The sequence below is a fragment of the Armigeres subalbatus genome, chromosome 3 (genome assembly GCF_024139115.2).
Source record: "Armigeres subalbatus isolate Guangzhou_Male chromosome 3, GZ_Asu_2, whole genome shotgun sequence".
NCBI lineage: Eukaryota > Metazoa > Arthropoda > Insecta > Diptera > Culicidae > Armigeres > Armigeres subalbatus.
This window is the reverse complement of record NC_085141.1, coordinates 73,269,348-73,289,262: the sequence shown is the minus strand read 5'-3', so window position 1 is coordinate 73,289,262 and position 19,915 is coordinate 73,269,348. Positions and strand designations below refer to the sequence as shown.

At 40.4% G+C, this 19,915-nt stretch overlaps 1 protein-coding gene across 1 annotated transcript in view; it reads right to left on the bottom strand.

Annotated features, from left to right (window-relative positions):
• LOC134219407 (soluble guanylate cyclase 88E) overlaps window positions 1-19,915 on the bottom strand; it is a 124,923-nt gene that overhangs the window by 43,426 nt on the left and 61,582 nt on the right. The gene's annotated exons all lie outside the window — the stretch shown is intronic.

The window sequence follows — 19,915 nt, the reverse complement described above, 5'->3', positions numbered from 1 at the left end:
GCCCGGCCCATCGCAGTCGTCCGATTTTCGCGGTGTGAACGATGGATGGTTCTCCCAACAGCTGGTGCAATTCGTGGTTCATTCGCCTCCTCCACGTACCGTCCGCCATCTGCACCCCACCATAGATGGTACGCAGCGCTTTCCTTTCGAAAACTCCAAGTGCGCGTTGGTCCTCCACGAGCATCGTCCAGGTCTCGTGTCCGTAGAGGACTACCGGTCTAATGAGCGTTTTGTAGATTGTCAGTTTGGTACGGCGGCGAACTCTATTCGATCGGAGCGTCTTGCGGAGTCCAAAGTACGTACGATTTCCAGCCACTATGCGTCTCCGAATTTCTCTGCTGGTGTCATTTTCGGCAGTCACCAGTGAGCCCAAGTACACAAATTCTTCTACCACCTCGATTTCGTCACCACCGATGCAAACTCGCGGTGGGTGGCTCACATTGTCTTCTCTTGAACCTCTTCCTATCATGTTCTTCGTCTTCGACGTGTTGATGACTAGTCCGTTCGCTTAGCTTCCCTCTTCAGTCTGATGTAGGCTTCCTCCATCTTCTCAAAGTTACGTGCCATAATATCTATGTCGTCGGCGAAACCAAATAGCTGGACGGACTTGTTGAAAATTGTACCACTCGTGTTAATCCCTGCTCTTCGTATTACCCCTTCCAAAGCGATGTTGAATAGCAAACACGAAAGACCATCACCTTGCCGTAACCCTCTGCGGGTTTCGAAGGGACTCGAGAATGCCCTGAAACTCGAACTACGCACATCACCCGATCCATCGTCGCTTTGATCAACCGTGTCAGTTTATCCGGAAAACCGTGTTCGTGCATTAGCTGCCATAGCTGGTCCCGATCGATTGTATCATATGCGGCTTTGAAGTCGATGAATAGATGATGTGTGGGCACGTTGTATTCGCGGCATTTCTGCAGTACTTGGCGAATGGCGAACACCTGGTCCGTGGTGGAGCGTTCGCCCATAAAACCCGCCTGGTACTGCCCCATGAACTCCCTTGCAGTTGGTGCTAGTCGACGGCATAAAATTTGGGAGAGTACCTTGTAGGCGGCGTTCAGCAATGTGATTGCGCGGTAGTTGCTACAATCCAGCTTATCGCCCTTTTTGTAGATGGGACACACGACACCTTCCATCCACTCCTGCGGCAAAACTTCCTCCTCCCAAATCTTGGTAATGACCCAGTGTAGCGCTCTAGCCAGTGCCTCACCACCGTGTTTAAATAGCTCTCCTGGTAGTTGGTCAACCCCAGGGGCTTTGTTGTTCTTCAGCCGGCCAATCTCCTCCTGGATTTCCTGGAGATCCGGAGCCGGTAGAATTCTGTCCTGCGCGCGTTCTCCCAGGTCCATCACCATACCGCCATCTTCGTCTGCCACATCGCCATTCAGGTGTTCTTCGTAGTGCTGCCGCCACCTTTGGATCACCTCACGCTCGTTCGTAAGAAGGTTCCCGTTTATGTCCTTACACATATCAGGCTGTGGCACGTGGCCCTTACGTGAACGGTTTAACTTCTCATAGAACTTTCGTGTGTTATTAGCGCGGTACAGTTGCTCCGTTTCTTCACGGTCTCGATCCTCCTGCTGGCGCTTTTTCCTTCGGAAAATCGAGTTTTGTCTGTTCCGCGCCTGTTTATATCGCGCTTCGTTCGCCCTCGTGCGGTGTTGCAGCAATCTCGCCCATGCTGCATTCTTCTCTTTCACTAACTGCTCACATTCGCCGTCATACCAGTCGTTTCTCTGATCCGAAGGCACCGTGCCAAGTGAAACGGTTGCGGTGCTACCAATGGCGGATCGAATATCTCTCCAGCCATCTTCAAGAGACGCTGCGCCTAGCTGCTCTTCCGTTGGAAGTGCCACTTCCAGCTGCTGCGCGTATTCTTGGGCTAGTCTACCGTCTTGTAGCCGCCCAATGTTAAGCCGCGGCGTCCGACTTCGACGCGTGTTGTACACCGTCGAGAGTTTTGAGCGCAGGCATACTGCAACGAGGTAGTGGTCGGATTCAATATTCGCACTGCGGTAAGTGCGGACGTTCGTGATGTCGGAGAAGAATTTACCGTCGATTAGAACGTGGTCGATTTGGTTTTCCGTTTCTTGGTTAGGTGATCTCCATGTGGCCTTGTGGATATTTTTGCGGGGAAAGAAGGTGCTTCGGACTACCATTCCGCGGGAGGCTGCGAAGTTTATGCATCGTTGGCCGTTGTCATTCGATACGGTGTGCAGACTATCCGGTCCGATGACCGGTCTATACATTTCCTCCCTGTGCGTTCATGTCACCGATGACGATTTTAACGTCCCGCAGTGGGCATCCATCGTATGTCTGCTCCAACTGTGCGTAGAACGCTTCTTTCTCGTCGTCGGGTCTCCCTTCGTGTGGGCAGTGCACGTTGATGATGCTATAGTTGAAGAAACGACCTTTAATCCTCAGCTTGCACATCCTTGCGTTGATTGGCTGCCACCCAATCACGCGTTGGCGCATCTTACCCAGCACTATGAAGCCGGTTCCCAGCTCGTTGGTGGTGCCACAGCTTTGGTAGAAGGTAGCCGCTCGATGCCCGCTTTTCCACACTTTCTGTCCTGTCCAGCAAATCTCCTGCAGCGCCACGACGTCGAAGTTGCGGGGATGTAATTCATCGTAGATCATCCTGTCGCAACCTGCGAAACCTAGCGACTTGCAATTCCATGTTCCAAGCTTCCAATCGTGATCCTGTATTCGTCGCCTGGGTCTTTGCCGATTATATCGAGTCGCATTATCTCTTATATTGTTCGTAATGATTGGTTTTCTAGGCGGCTTATTGGGCCTGCGCAAACCTCCTGTCTCGTCGGAGGGCCGTCGTGTCAGGGCTGTTTAGCGTCCCACCTAACACCAGGACTTGGGCTTGTGCGCTTTGAGCGGCACACGGTCGCTTTGGTGGGGCCTACTTGCGGATACATGCAGCTTTTTATAGAGGTTTAACAGGGCCCACTGTCAAACCCCACCACATCCTAGGCAAGCCCCACAACTCGCAGATGGCCTGGGGAGGGACCGTCAAGCCCTTGGAAGATAATATAATATAAAGATAATAAGGATGATAGTGTTAAGAAAACACGGAACACCTAGTCTAAGAGATGAATGCATGTATTAGATAATTAGCAAATAAAATTGGTTTAAAAAAAAAAGAAAAAAAAAAATAAAATGCCATACTAGCGCGAACCGCTTGCATTTTTCTGGCGCTTGCTTTGTTCGCGAGTACGGGCAGAGCAAACACAAAAAGCAAGGCAGTATTTTGTTTGCGAGTAAAATTCACGGTCGCGAGTTTTTGTGGTTACTTCGAATACAATGGATTAATTTCACTTGAGATGAACACAATAACAATAAACAAATGTGTTCTTGCTCGATCATCCGAGATAAACATCTTCCGAGGTTGTTTTATGACATTTTGCAAATTAACCCAAATGATTTTTTTTTAATCTTTATTTAGGTGTTTTTTTAATTCTAGATTAAGTTCAACACCGCTTAACCCAAATGACTCGCGTGGCTCCACGAACATTTTTCGGGGTTTGTTTTTCTGTTTTCTCTTCGAGTAGTAGGTAAGCAAGAAAAAGGCAAAACATGTGTTCGCGAGTATTTTGCATTGCCTACTTCTGGTTTTGTGAGCAAGGTTCACAGATTTCCACCACTGCTCCATGCAAAGTGGTGGTCAATATTTTTTTTGTTTTTCTGCATTTTTACAATATTCTTGTAAGATTAACATAAGATTAATCATATTTATGTATTTTCATCGCATCCGGAAGGTGTAACTAGTATTTATTCCAGAAATGAGCTACGTACTCTTGAACAATCAAGTTGAATTTATTTAAATTTTAGGGCCAGTTCAGCAAATCAAAACTAGAATAAGGTTGCTGTGCAGAAAATTAAATAGGAGAGGAACAGATGGAAGCCCAGCCGCCTTCCCTTTGCCCCCCCCTAATCAAGATCTGACCGTTTCCTCATTTGTTTTAAATATGTTGTATAAGAGTATTGTTTTTTAAATCAGGTATTTTGGGGAAGAAATATTTCTCTTCCAAACCTCCACCCCCTCTCCCCACACAAACTTAATTGCACCGCCTTCTGGAGATATTTTGCCCGTGCAAATGAACCAGGGTTATTTTTTAATATGTTTCCATTATTTTTACTGAACACATATCAAAACATTTAATTAAGTTAAGGGATGAATATAGGGAAACTGTTCGGATCCCCATCTCACTCATTTATTCCATCGCAAAACAAAGAAATACGGCACCAATTTCAGCGCTTCTAGATCAAATACCTTTTCACTGCTTTGTTTTTGATTAGATGAACATCGGAGTCATGAGATGAAATCAAGGAGCAGTTCCCCTACTAAAAAATTAAACATAATTTTCTAATGATAAATTGTCATAATAAATTTTTGTTATTAACTTTCTCTTAAAACTTAACCAAATTTAATTATAATTAATGTCCAGTTAGTAGATACAGTTTCTATATGGAATGATAATTTTTGGTCCGTTTTTTCCCTATTTTAACAAAAATAATAATTAAGTGTGTAACATTTTTAAGACTAAATTTGACATTTAAAGGACAAGCATCTCGGAATCCAAAACAAAATTCACTTGCGTTTTCCAGAGCAAACCAAAAAACATGCAACATGCTAGAAAAAATGCGATCTATTCCCCTAAAGTGCTTTTTTGACCTTTCTTATGTATTTTTTTCAATTCATCTTACGATGCACGAGAAAGGCATCATCGCCACTAGATTAAACTGGGTTTTTTGTAATGCTCGATAACCGCAATTAACAACGAAAAAATCTAAATTAATTAAAAAAATCCGTTTCAATAATTACCCATTTTTTCCAATTTTTATTACCCGTGTACCCTCAACAATATACTCATTTTATAGTTTGGACAAATATCTTTCAAACGATGCATAAAATTCAAAAATTAGACCGTTATTCGCTGATAAAATTTCATTTGTTTGAAAAGCATTTTTACTACAATTTTCACAATTTTCCTAAGTCTGATGTCTGTGGCGCAATGAGTTTTCATCACAGAGGGCTGAAATTTTGGGAATCTAGGTTCGATCTATCCGCCTATCACATGATATACAAGACACGTCATGCAAAGCAAGCAAATTTTTGATTTTTGGCCACCACTTTCCCCATAGTGCACTGGAACATTGACATACCAGAAGGAATCCCTTCGGATATTCTTCCAGGAATAAATTCGGGAATTCCATTGAAAATCCGGACAGTAGTAAGATAAAACACTGTTTTATATCTGGAATTAAGACTTCATGCCAAAAACGAAAACCCCAAACATATCGGGATTGCAGTCAATCCATCATCATACTTCTCGGGATATTCTCAAGAATTCCTTAGGAATTAACTTCATGTGTTGCTTCGGAAATTTCTCCAGTATTCATCCATTCATGAGATTATTTATCCAAATGTTCGTTGGGACAGTCCTCCATACATTTTTTTGAAAAAAAAAAATACCCCCAGGAATTAATTTGGTTAGTCATCCAGAAGTTCTTTCAGGCATACCTTCAAAAGATTCTCCAGGAATTCCATCGTACATTTCTCTAAGTAATATGTACATCGGAGATACTCGAAAAATTCTAAAAATACAGAAATCCCTCTAGGAACTTCAAATTTCATCATCAAATTACCTAAACATTCTTTTGGAAACTCCTCCGGAATTTTCTTCAGAAATTCCTTTAGCAAATTTTCAGATGTTCAAAAATGCTTCCAGGTATTGCATTCCTCCCATAATTCCGCCGGAATTCCTTTCAGGAATTTCCGGACGAATTTCTTAAGGAATTTCCGAAGGGTCTTCTTAAGGAATTTTCGAAATTCTTGAAGTTTTCTGAACATTCCTCGAAGAATTCCTGCGGAACTGACTAGGGTGGTCTAGTGCAGCGGTTCTCAACCTGGGGTACATGTACCCCTGGGGGTACCTTCGCTGGTCCCAAGGGGTACCTCGAACAACAAAGCGTAATGGCGGATGTATTACAATTCCATTTAAAGCTTACTGATAAAGTTTTAATAATTGGGTAATTTATTTTTATTTTTAAACTTTGTCTTGTACATAATATGCATGGCTATCAGTAAATCGAAACTTATTGAATCCTGCCCTCCACAACCAGCACAGTGTATGAAGGGCAGTGCGACAAAAAATCAAAAGGACAAAACGTCTACTGAATAAATTTTGAAAATTTTCAAATCTTGCATAAAAACAAAATATTGGATTATATATGCTTTGTAACTAAAATCTTGAGTTTGAAGGTACGAAGAGGCATGAAGGATTTTTTTTCCGAAATGCTCAGTTGCTTAGTTGCAAGAGAATCGGAAGCATTCTTCTACGATTCTCGGAAGCCTCTTTTAAAGCCACTTTCCCAGAGACTCTAGGGGTTCTTTTCAAGAGGTTCGTAAGCTTAATTTGAAGAGGCTGAGAGTCCTCTTTTAAAAAGATTCGGTGTCCTCCTTTCAAGAGGTTTGGGAGGCTCCTTTGAAGAGGCTCGGAAGGCTCTTTCAAGGGGCTCGGAATGCTCCTTTCAAAAAGTTCGGGAGGCTCCATCCAAAATGCTTGGAAGGCTCCTTTCAATATGCTCGGAAGGATCCTCTAAAGAGACTCGTAAGCTTTGGAAACTTTCCTTCAAGAGGCTCGGAATTTCCTTTCAAAAGGTTCAGAAGCGTATTTTCAAGATGATCAGAAGCCTTCTTTTCAAAGCATCGGAAGCCGCCTTTCAAAGGCTTCTCGAGCAGTACAAGTTAGACAAAAATGGTTTCAGCAACTTCATTGTGACTAAATCTGGTCACATATGAGTTGCAGTAACCCATATGGAACAAGTGTGCTACTAGGGTTGGAAGGTTCAAATCAAGAGGCTCGGAATCCTCCCTTCAATAGGCTCGGAAGCCTCTTTTCAAGAATCGCGGAAGCCTACTTTGAAGAGGCTCCGTGGCGTCCTTTCAAGATGCCCAGAAGCTTCTATTTAGGTGGGTCGGAAGCCTCCCTTCGAAAAGATCGGAAGGCTGCCTTCAGAAGACTCGGAAAGCTTCTTTCATGATGCTCGGAAGGCTCCTTCAAGAGGCTCGGGAAACCCCTTTTTAAGAGGTTCGGAAGCCTCCTTTCTAGAGGCTTGAAAGCTTTTTTTAAGAGGCTTGAAATTGTTCTTTCTGGAAATCTGGAACCCTACTTTCATGAGGCTCAGAAGCATTTTGAAAGCGGCTCGATAATCACCTTTCAAGAGGCGTGGAAGCCTTCTTCGGAAGGCTCCCATCAACAAGCTCGGAAGCCCCCTTTCAAGGGCTTTAAAGTCGCCTTTCGGAAGCCTCCCTTCAAGAAGCTCGGAAGGCTCTTTTCAAGATGCGCAGAAGCTTTTTTTAGGAGACAAATCCTGTAGGAATGTATAAACCTAATAAAAATCATTTCACGTACTAATGAAAAGATCAACCAACTTTATGAAGAGTTTTACATCCTGTTAGTTTTCAGGTCCATTTTTCATATACCTTATTTATACTTATTTTCATTTATACCATAAAAGGGGGTACCTCAAAGTATGCAAAAGTTAGAAGGGATACCTGTTACGAAAAAGGTTGAGAACCGCTGGTCTAGTGGCTACCGCTTCTGCCTTATACACAGGAGGTCGTGGGTTCGTCACTTTCCTACTTTATATATTTATTTTAGTTCTTTCTATGTTTCACGTTCTACGAAAACGATTCCTACTGTTATAACCCTCCTCATTAACCTCCCTGAGTACGTGTCTAACTAACTTCCCCTTCCTCAGCATTCCTAAAGACGTGGCCAGGACAGATCTCGACTATAAGAGAGTGTATTGCTTTTATCTAAGAGATAGTGATTAGTCCCAAAATCAATATCTGTGGTAACGAATGAAAGTGATGCTATTCTCATACAATAGTCCAGCCTTGTATGACTGACGAGTTTGTGCGAAATGCCCAATGCTAATGCTGATTCGTCCAAAAATTCGTTCGGAGTCTCTCGCAGAGATTCTTTCGGCAAAGTATCAGGAAATTGCTTAGGAAATAGATCTAGAAATTATTTTGGAAATGAATTAAGATATTCCTTGAAAAAATCCTATAAGAAATCATTTTAAAAACATTTAGACAAACTTGCGTCTTGAGAACTTCTTCGAAATATTTTTTACGAATTATTCAAAGAATTTCTTTGTCGGAATTCCTTCGGGAAATTCTTCGGCAATATCTATGGAAATTGTATCAGGGAAAACTTCCAGAATTCCCTCAGGAGAATTCCTTCAGAAAATGTCTTATGGAAATTGCTTTGATGCATTCAGCAATTATTTCAGAAATTTCTCAAAAAATTTCTTCCAGTAACTTCATAAGAAATCCCTTCGGAATTTCTATACAACATCATCCAGGAACTCCTTCGTTTTTCTTACGAATTCCTTCGGATATTCCTCCAGAAATTTAATTAGTCTCAGATATCATGAGCATAAGCATTATGACCGCACAAATACACAATTCGTAGTTGCTATTCCGTGATTGAGTAGATCTTGCTAAATTGTACAGAGAACTCAATAAATGAGGCTACCCATTCTCAATGTAGTATACGTTCCGAGAGCTCAAATATCTAAAGTCAAAAACGGCGCCAGCCACGTCCTTACGGTACAGTTTTAGTTACAAAGGATAATTTCGGTAAGTGATGCGATCTATGGGATGGGAAATAACACTAATTCGCTGTCTTGCCACAAAAAAAGTTGAACCATGCATGCCCGGTGACTAATGAAAACTGAAGAGACTCGCGTTTTGGACTATCGAACGGACGCGCAGAACTCTGTACTTGCGTGACCGATAGCTAGTGCAAACTATTGAAGCTCGTGTTTGCACTCTTTATACTCATTTAATAAATCATTATGACAACCCTAGCAGCACAATTTCAACCAATTTGGTTGTTGCAACTCAAATGTGACTAAATTTGGTTGAATATAGGTATCAGAAACTGCTGTACCACATGTGTGCTGCTCGGGAAAGAAATAAAAAAATAGTCTCAAATCTTCGGATGTTCCCGAAAGGGTTATTTGGTCGAAAGGGCATTTGGCCGAAAGGGTCATTTGACCGTAAAAAGTGAGAAGCGTGAAGTAAGTAGTGAGACGTCTGTTTTATCACTCCTCATTTCTCACTTCAAATGACTCTTTCATCCAAATGATTCTTTAGGCCAAACGACCCTTTCGACCAAACGGCCCTTTCGGCCAAACGACCCTTTCTGCCAAACGACCTTTTCGGCCAAATAACCCTTTCGGCCTAATGACCCTTTTGGCCTAATGACTCTTTCGGCCAAACAACTCTTTCGGCCAAACGACCCTATTCTGGCAACCCTGTCCAGACGCAGCCGCGTCACAACCAACATTTGGCCGATTAGGTAAATGTCAGTTAACAACTGATATGATGGTGAGAGTGAGTGATGGAATTCAAGCGAGGGATAAACATATACGTTCAAGGAGTAAAAGGAAAAATATAAACAAATGGTTGAGTAAATACACAGAAAAAAATTCCATGGTAACAATTACTATTTTGTAGACTACGCCACGCCATGTTTTTAAAACAACCACAAATTTTCAGTTAAATTAACCATGCATTCGGACAAATTCACCACTGATTCAGTTCATGTAACAACATTCCACCAGGACCACAGTTGATTTTTACTGCGCGCATAGTTAAATCAAACGGGTTTGTTGTCTGTTGAAAATCGTCGGTGCGTATTCTTAAATTAACCCTCGAATGGTAGTTTCGACCGCAACATTTTTTTGTGTGTAGGATTAGTAGCGAAGCAAAAAAAAATTTATTGCCAGAGGAGTGTTGAACAGTGAATTAAATCAAGATTGTATTTGTGATTAGAGTGAATTACGTGGAAACTGGTCAGCAGATAACATTTAAGTACACTCTGACGCAGGACAGCACAGTGGTGCTCAAAGTATTATAGACAGCCCACGGACTAATTAGACGACAATTAGACGAATGACACAGAAAGCGAGTAGAACAGGCAGACAAGTCTAAGTGGACGATTGAGACGGAAGTTGAAAGAGGAGAACAAACTGAAATTGTGAGTAGAAATGTTACAAAAAAAAAGATTATATTTGTAAAAATTGTTTTAAATATTATTAAAACTTGTCATAAGACGAGTTTGTACAATCCCATTTAATTCTAATTCTAATATTCCTAACGTTATATTCGGCCTAGTGGCATTCGGCCAAACGGTCCTTCCCCAATTTTATGATATTTGAAGATTCAAATAGTTATTCAACCTCTGATAATTTAGATGACTTCATGGATGTCGTTGATGAAATTAAAGAAATTGTTGTGAAAGACACAGAAGAAGAATGCATTTTACTTGTAGAAAATTATAAATATAAAACAAAAGTCGGAATAATTTATTCATTTTAATTCAACCGAATAAGAATAAAAAAAAGATAAAGTTACATGAAATATAAATTGGCTAGTTTCTTACTTTTATAATGTAGCAGCAGCAGCAAAGTCGACTTTCAAACAGTTCTATGGCGAAATAATCTGCGCCCCAATATTAATGTATGATAATAATTCTTAATAATTTTCTGTCGATTAAAGCGCTCAAATTTATTTCCCGGGAAAATTGGAAGCCCTATTTCGGCGGGAGATACGGGTTTGACATCAGAACTTGAACATTCACATGCGTACTCTTGCCCCACCCGTACCTGCGTACTTTTACCCCACAGCCCCAAAATTTATTCAGGTAATGGTTTTGACTTCTTGGAAAACCAACCGGATTGGTGTTCTGCAACATGAAGTACTCTATACAATAGGTTATCAAAATTGTATAATGTTCATCTGATTGAACGTATTTATGGTAACGAAATACTAGTTGCGGAAACACAATTATTTTTGGTAAAATGACCAAAAAGTAATCTAACTCAATGTCTCCCTTGTTGTTTATTCAAATCGTTCACAATTACACATGATGAAAGTTGGTCAGAATACCTGTCAAACTGATGCAGTGCTGCTAGTTTATCTTTTTTTATTACTTAATAAAATCGAAAACGTACTCTTACCCCACGCGCACTCTTGCCCCACTCTACTCTATCGAAGAGAATTGAATTCGTGATTGAAAGAATATGAATAATCGTTTGAGGGGTTACATCAGAATGTGGGCCTTTATTTTGTTTGCAATCCTTGGATTATCTCATATGTATGTTGCTAGGATTAAGTTTTAAATTTTCACATCTTTCTAAAAATCTTAAATTTCAGATTGCGCGGCCGGGAATAAAGTTAATCAGTTCAGTGCGTGTTGGCTCTTGTTTCGGACGGCAGAACGATCGCGCGATTTGCCGAAATTTTGGGTTTTGCATTGCGCGGCCGGTAATAAAGTTAATCAGTTCAGTGCGTGTTGGCTTTTGTAAAACGGGCTTGGTAGTCATATGGCTACTGCTTCTGCCTCATACGCAGGAGGTCGTGGGTTCAATCCTAGGTCTTTGTATCTTTCTCTATATTTCTCATGTTCTAGCAATCGCTAGAACTGGAAATGGACTTCCAAACCGTTTCCATTAATATTCCTATACCTTCAACTTGAGTATTCTAACAGTAATCTGCTAGAATTGGAAATGAACTATAGAGCTCGTTTCCTACATCCAATTAGAAATTCCATCAGTTGCTTTCTCCTATCTATCACATTGGCAGCTCGTTAACCAAGACGGACCTCTGCCTCTCGAACCTAACCCAAAAATTTCAACAAATTCCGCATGAACTCCGTGGCAAGTGCAGAGGTATATTCGGCTTGCAATGGGCGAGTGATTGCATTATCATTTCCTCCCCCTTCCCTACATTGACTTGCATTCTGACGTGGCAGGCGCCAGTATGACCTAACAAATGAGATCACCAGTACTTGTACATTGAAGATGTGTGCTAGTCCCAAGCAAACATCTGTTGGTTCCCTGTGCAGAACAGCTGATCTGGTCATAATGGAGTAGCAGCTACGAGCAGTCAATCAAGCTTCAGCTCAAGCAAGCTTTCTAAAAATCCTAAATTTCATTTCAAAATTTTAAACCTGCTCGCATTGAAAGAATTATTTTTAATATAGGTATATGAATAATCTCAGAATCATCGGAATCTTAATCCTTTTTATAAGGAAACTTGAAACAACTTGTTGTCTGAATGTCGACAAATACACATCTCCTTCAAGATGAGAAAAACTAATGAACGACTTTTAGAAGTGAGAAGAGACTAGCGGCAATTTGAAAGACTGCTCTTTCTCGAGTGAGGAGAAAGTTTCCGGCACCGTTTCATGGTTTGGTTAAGTTCGCACTTCCAAAAAAAGTTGATAGAGTTGCGAATTTTGCCCTTCAAGAACAACATCATGAATGGTTAATTTGTTTACTTGTTTATTTTGTGTTTTAATGATAACAAGGTGAAGGTTCACAGTTACTATCAAAAAATGCGCATACATCGATGAAACGAATCGTTTTGTGCCTTTCTCGAACAACAAAGTTGTACCGAAAGGCTATCATTTCACTCCGAAAACGAACTTTTTATAGAAGCTTCTGAGACCCACAGTGTTATATACCATTCGACTCAGTTCGACCAGCTGAACAAATGTCTGTCTGTCCGTGTGTATGTGTGTGTGTGTGTATGTGTGTGCACAAAAGCTGAGAAAAACCTTAGACAACTTTTCTTATAGTAATCCTTAACCCATTTTTTTCGCAACAAGTTTCATTCGACAGGTAGCAAAGGCTAGTTGATCACTATTGAATTTAAAAACGATCGACCGTTGCGTTTAAAAGTTATAAAGAAAATGGTACATCGAACCATATTCACCATATAAGGTTGGTGTCTTGGCTAAATGCGAGAAAGGCAATATCACTACTCAGTGAATTAAGTTGAGTTTTTTTATTTCAAAAGTTAATATTTTTTCAGTCATACACTCTATTTCGGAAGAAACGTGATCTGGAAATAATTTAATAGTTTTTGTTCCTCGATTGTAGTACATAGGGTTGGTTTTAGCGAAATAATTTAAATTCAGTGCTAATAATTATCTTAAATTAGTCAAATAGATAAATTTGAGAACATTCACCCTAGTCGTCAGCAATCATCCGTATTCCATACCTTCCCCAATAACGAGCAATCTATCCCATCAAAGCGATGAGTTGAGCAAAAAATATGCTAACCACTTTCCTTTTTTGCCATTTTTCTTCTTTGTGAAATATCAACTCGACGACAAATCAGGAAAAAAGGAAAAACTCAACCCTATCGATCCCACGGCTGAGTGAGCCTGCCAATCTTGAAAGCAATTTGAGACAGGTTGAATACCGATGTTGATGCGTATAAGTGAGTGCTGCATGATGGAGCCAATTGATGGGGTCCTGGAACTGTACCTATAAAGGTAAACCTTACAATAACAATGCGAGGTGCTCATGCAAATCAATTTAAGGATGGCAACATTCAATATTTCTTGCTTTCGTCTGAACAATTTGAAGTGGCTGCTAATCAATTGAAATTTACGCTTCAAGATTATGAATATAAATTACATCTACTTTTGATAATCATCACTAGACCAACTCTAGTGAATATCAGAAAGTAGAAGGAAATCAGAATGCTTGTTGGTGGAAAAAGAACGTTTTCGTTCATCTCATGATAGTTACTAAATAAAAAATGCAAAACGCAGCACCTATTAGTCATTAGCAATCGAGAAAATGTCACTTTTAAATTTATTGCGTTGCACCCGATTCTCACTTGAATATCGAGGACGTGCTGACTTCCCCAGAACGTAATTTTGCAGCAATTTCTTCGATTAATTGCCAATCGAAATACCTAAAGAGATATCGTTTCAGTGACCAGTAGATGGAAGAAAATGAGCTAATGAACAAGGCACTTGGAATGAATCACGTTACAATGGTCATTGCATCCAATCCAGAGAAGTGGAGCCGCCTTACGTAAACTAATTTAATGGTGGAATGCCATCGAAGCATTTTTGATTAGAAAGGCACTTCACTAAGTAATCTGTGGTCCAGCTGCGCAATTAGTTTCATTAATTCTTTTGAAACTGATATCAAATTTTATAACAATTTCCAATCTCTTCAATCTTAATGTTTTTCTTCAAAAACAAGGTGTATTTTTTCCTTTCGGCTAATGCACAAAAAAAAATGTTGATTTTAGAGATCGAATACGCATATATACACCTTATTCAACATAGGTGAGTTGTCATGGCCAATGCAGTGCAAGAAAGAAATTCACATTCAGTTAAACTCAGTAAAAACTCAATGATCCAGGAAAGTTTCCACACCCCTGGAAGAGAATCACATCGGGAAATCAAGCAATGGCACTTTGGCTTATGGCATCCTGGCAAGATATGCGAGTCCAATATTATTAGGTACAGCATAAACGGGCAGATTTTCCCATTTGCTCGTGGCTGCAACATGGGCCATGGGTACTGGTTGACTGTGGTGTCGTCAGTGTCAAGTTGGAGATAAAACTTAAATTGAATCATCACGAACGAGGGTCGTTGCGGGTATCACGTATCTTCCGAGCGCCCATTTGAAATTGCGTTTGTAATAATGATGATAATATACGGCTGCTCTGCAGTGTATGTGCAATTCGTTGTACATGACGCTTCCATTTGAAAACAAGTACGATGCCATATAAATTTGCACAGAAATTGAACAGCGAATAGATTCACTGCTGATGGGTGGTTGGGAAGCATGAATGGTGCAAACACGCGGTGCATAATGCAGTTCAGTTTGTGTGTTTTATGCAAACATGGAATTGCTTGTTCCTCGGTTGTTTGTTGATCGTATTTGCAGTTAAATAATATTTATCTGAACTGAGACGAACCAGCATCCGACTGGGAAGCTAATAAATTTATATGTTATAATAACAATATTGATCTTGGACTGACGTTAATTAATCATTTTAAAGCGAATATGTTTGTTTTTCTATCAGATCAGAGTCATGCATTACAATGAAAACTTACGTTTATGGGCCAGAACATGCTTGTTGGTGCATTATGTTTCTAGCGACTTATCCTAGCACTAACAAGAAAAGTGATTAGTCAGTTTAAGATTAATTCTCGTAGCGGTGATGATGCCTATTGTGGGTGTGGACTGTGGAATGTTTCGAATAACAAATAAGAAAAAATAGATATGTTCTTTCGTTGTAAAATTTGCAATCGAACACAACTTGTTACAGGATCTCGCTTCGAATACAACCTAAGCAAATAAGATCTAGATAAATGTCTAAAAATGATTCACTTTTTGTACATACACCCGATTCTTTTTTTACACGGGGGATGCGTTCCGTGTAAAAAAAGTTTTCAGTTCGAAATTCGAAAATCCGTGTAAAAAAAGTTTTATGATTTCTCGACAAATCATGCAACATGGAACAACTTTGCAAAAAATTTGTTTGGAATTTTTTTTTTAAACGGCCGTGTAAAAAACCGTGTAAAAACAGAATCGGGTGTACATAAACTCAGAAATAGTGATCACCTTATTTCGACTAGTTGGGCCGATTAATATATGAGTCAGTCATACAAAAGGTTCGTTTGTGGTCATTCGGAGTGTCTATATAGCCTTTCTGTATATTATATGGTGTTCGAGAAAGTCAAAAATGGATGTAAACACAAAGAGAAAACATGAAGCAGCCTGAAATATCCCAAGTAACATATTAAGTATCAAGGAAAACATTATTTTCACCTTGAAACTGCTTTATTTTGATGTTTGTTGCTATGAGGTGGACTCTTTGCATTATGAGATAACTTTTTTTTAGCACAGATCTGATTTCAGCAATGTACGACTAGGATGGCTCAATTATCAAATGCTTACGGTTACCTGGGTAGTTAGGTAAAAAACTATGTCAAAAATTTTATTCAATTGTATTGGATACCCTGATATTCTGGACAAAATATTATCTAAATCAGCCAACCTTTGGACGATGCTAATCTAACAAACGCTATTCACGATTAAGATTTTCCTCAAATTTAATACTCATTCGAATGTTTGAAGTAGCGAGTACATTAGAGTTTATCTGGCGAAGTTACTGGTATTTAACTGTCGCGCGGTCGGACGAATTATTGTGTTCTGCATTGCGCGGCCGGTAATAAAATTTATCAGTTCTGTGCGTGATCTCTCTTGTTTCGAAGCGGGCTTGGTAGTCATATGGCTACTGCTTCTGCCTCATACGCAGGAGGTCGTGGGTTCAATCCCAGGTCCGTTCCATTCTCCTACTTTGTATCTTCCTCTATATTTCTCATGTTCTAGCAATCGCTAGAACTGGAAATGGACTTTCATACCGTTTCCATTTTTATTCCTATACCTTCAACTTGAGTATTCTAACAGTAATCTGCTAGAATTGGAAATGAACTATAGAGCTCGTTTCCTACATCCAATTAGAAATTCCATCAGTTACCTTCTCCTATCTATCACATTGGCAGCTCGTTAACCAAGACGAACCTCTGCCTCTCCAACCTAACCCAGAAATTCCAACAAATTCCGCATGAACGTGGCAAGTGCAGAGGTATATTCGGCTTGCAGTGGGCGAGTGATTGCATCGTCATTTCCTCCCCTTCCCTACATTGACTTGCATTCTGACGTGGCAGGCGCCAGTATGACCTAACAAATGAGATCACCAGTACTTGTACATTGAAGATGTGTGCTAGTCCCAAGCAAACATCTGTTGGTTCCCTGTGCAAGAACAGCTGATCTGGTCATAATGGAGTAGCAACTACGAGCAGTCAATCAAGCTCAAGCTCAAGCTCGAAGTTACTGGTATTTAACTGTATTGTTGGGCAAAACATACTTTTGCATACAAACAATAAAGACAGATCCATAAAAACATGAAAAACGATCCGTACATAGGATCCGAATGTTCCATAAAACACTACCATAAATCCATAAAAAAGTTCAGGAGATTCCATAAAGAATAATTTTTCGATCCATAACTAAGCTAAAATTTAGCAATTAATAGGAAACTAGGTACCAATAACATGATGTTTAAAAACAATACAATTTTTGCTATTATTCCATGAACGTATGCCAATGATCCAGAAATCTTCGGAAAATGATTCATAAAAAACTATATTTTGATCCATAAAACTTCAAATTTTCAAATATGATCCATAATTTTGGTTATAAGATCCATAATTCTGGCCATTTGATCCATAAATTTTGCTAAATGATCCACAGATTTTTAAAAATGTGTGGATTAATTAATATAGTTCATATAGCCTTCTTTCCAAGCATTATGGATCGCATTATCAAAATTATGGATAATATGACCAAAATTATGGATCATATTACTGAAATTATTGATCATCATCAGAATAAAAATTGCGCAAATTTGATTTTGGATTTATGGATCAAAATATAGTTTTTTTGGATCATTTTTCAACTATTCTTTATGGAATTTCTCGAACTATTTTAAGGATTTATGGTAGCGTTTTATGGAACATTCAGATGTTATTTATGAATCGTTTTTCATTTTTTCATGGATCGTTTTTGCACATTGAACGGTGCACAGTAAAGGCTGCCGTATTGTTGGTTAGTCAGCATTACTAAAGTGAACAAATTCATCAACAACTTCAAACACATAACCATCACGCACTACCTCACCGCCAACACCAAACGTGAAACCAAACAAGATACTTCGTCTGCATTTTGAATACTTGATTTCGAGCCACCAAGCGTTGCACGTATCAGCCTAATCAGTTTCGCTGGAAAACCTTAAACATTATCTTCCACAGTTAATTTATTTTCACTAAATTGTATGCTGCTTTGAATTTACTGAACAGATGGTGAGTCTGCAAGTTGTACTCCAGGTATCACGGATCATCCACACCACATGTGTGTCGTATCAAGCGTTGGTGGTTCCACAGCTTGACCATCGTCGACTTTATCCGTTCGGTGTCTTATTACTCCTCCGTTTTCATAATCTAGTCTGTCAGCAAATTTCCTTCTATGTCATTGCACATAGTGGGCACTGGCGCAGTCTTGTGCCGCGCACAATTGACAATCATCGTAAAACATCCGCATATCGTTTCTATCCATGTTCCCCTGTGCTTCAACTATCACACTCTCTTCGTGCTGCCTATTCTTTCTACGGAGGACTTGTTTCTCTTCTGCCATTGCTACACTATACCGCTATCCGTTGTATCGGGTATCACCTACTATCGTGCTGGGACTAATTTGCTGATAACTTTTACCCAGAATTGTATGTATTTTTATGATCATGTAACGCTTAGAGGATCGTATAACTTTGTTTAACAGGTAGTTTCATAGACGTGAGAGTCAAATTGGTGTCAAATAGTTATTTTTTGTAGTTTTGCTTTCAATTTGTATTTCAAATAATGATTTTATTTTATTTATTACCAGACCAAGGCTGGAGTGGCCTGTGCAATACATAAAAGTATTCTCCATTCAGCTCGGTCCATGGCTGCACTTCACGCAGTCTGCGGAGGGTCCGCAAATCGACCTCCACCTGATCGATCCAACTTTCCCGCAGTGCACCTCACCTTCTTGTTCCCGTTGGATCGTTGTCGAGAACCATTTTCACCGGCTTACTGTCCGACATTCTGGCTACGTGCCCGGCCCACCGCAGTCTTCCGATTTTCGCGGTGTGAACGATGGATGGTTCTCCCAACAGCTGATGCAACTCGTGGTTCATTCACCTCCTCCACGTACTGTCCGCCATCTGCAGCCCACCATAGATGGTACGCAACACTTTCCTTTCGAAAACTCCCAGTGCGCGTTGGTCCTCCACGAGCATCGTCCAGGTCTCGTGTCCGTAGAGAACTACCGGTCTAATAAGCGTTTTGTAGATAGTCAGTTTGGTACGGCGGTGAACTCTATTCGATCGGAGCGTTTTGCGGAGTCCAAAGTACGTACGATAGCTTTGGTAGAAGGTAGCCGCTTGATGCCCGCTTTTCCACACTTTCTGTTCTGTCCAGCAGATTTCCTGCAGCGCTACGGCGTCGAAGTTGCGGGGATGTAATTCATCGTAGATTATCCTGTCGCAACCTGCGAAGCCTAGTGACTTGCAGTTCCAAGCTTCCAATCGTGATCCTTTATTCGTCGCCTAGGTCGTTATCAAGTCGTATTATCTTCTATGTCGTTCGTAATGGTTGTTTTTAAAGGCGGCTTATTGGGCCTGTGCAAACCTTCTGTCTCGTTGGAGGGCCGTCGTGTCAGAGCTTTTTAGCGTCCCTCCTAAAACCAGGACTTTTCTTGAACATTTTCGAAAAATATAACTTGAAAACGGCTTGTCCGATCGTTTCGGTGTCTTCGGAAATGTTTTAGGTCAGGGGTTCTCAACCTTTTCCTTGAAAGGTACCCCCTTCAAACTTTTGCAATTTTCGAGGTGCCCCCTATTTTGCTGTAAATGGAAATAAGCGTAAATATTATGAATTATGAATGATAAACCCAACTTAATTCACCGAGTGGTGATACTGCCTTTCTCGCATTTAGCCAAGACACCAATAACTTTTGAGCGCAATAGTTTATCGTTATCAAATTCAATAGTGATCAACAAGGCTTTGTCCCCTGTCGAATGCAACTTGAGGAAGATCCACGCCTAATTACGTAACGCAAAAATTGGCCATTTTCAACCCCCCTCCCCCCTATGTCACACTTTTTGTATGAATCATTAAAAATGTTTGTATGGATTGTCGCACTTTGTTCAACCCCCCTGCCCCTCGGAGCGTTACGTAATTTATGGATGCTCCCTTGTTGCGAGAAAATCGGTTTAGAATTACTAAATGAAAAAGTGGCTAGTGTTTTTCGGTTTTCGTCTGCACACACACACATACACACGGACAGAACCTCTTGGGAGGAGGCTTCCAAAGCTTGTGAAAGTAGGATTCCGCATCTCTTAAAAAATGCTTCCGTACCTCTTGAAGGGAGACTTCAGCGCCTCTTAAAAGGCTGCTTC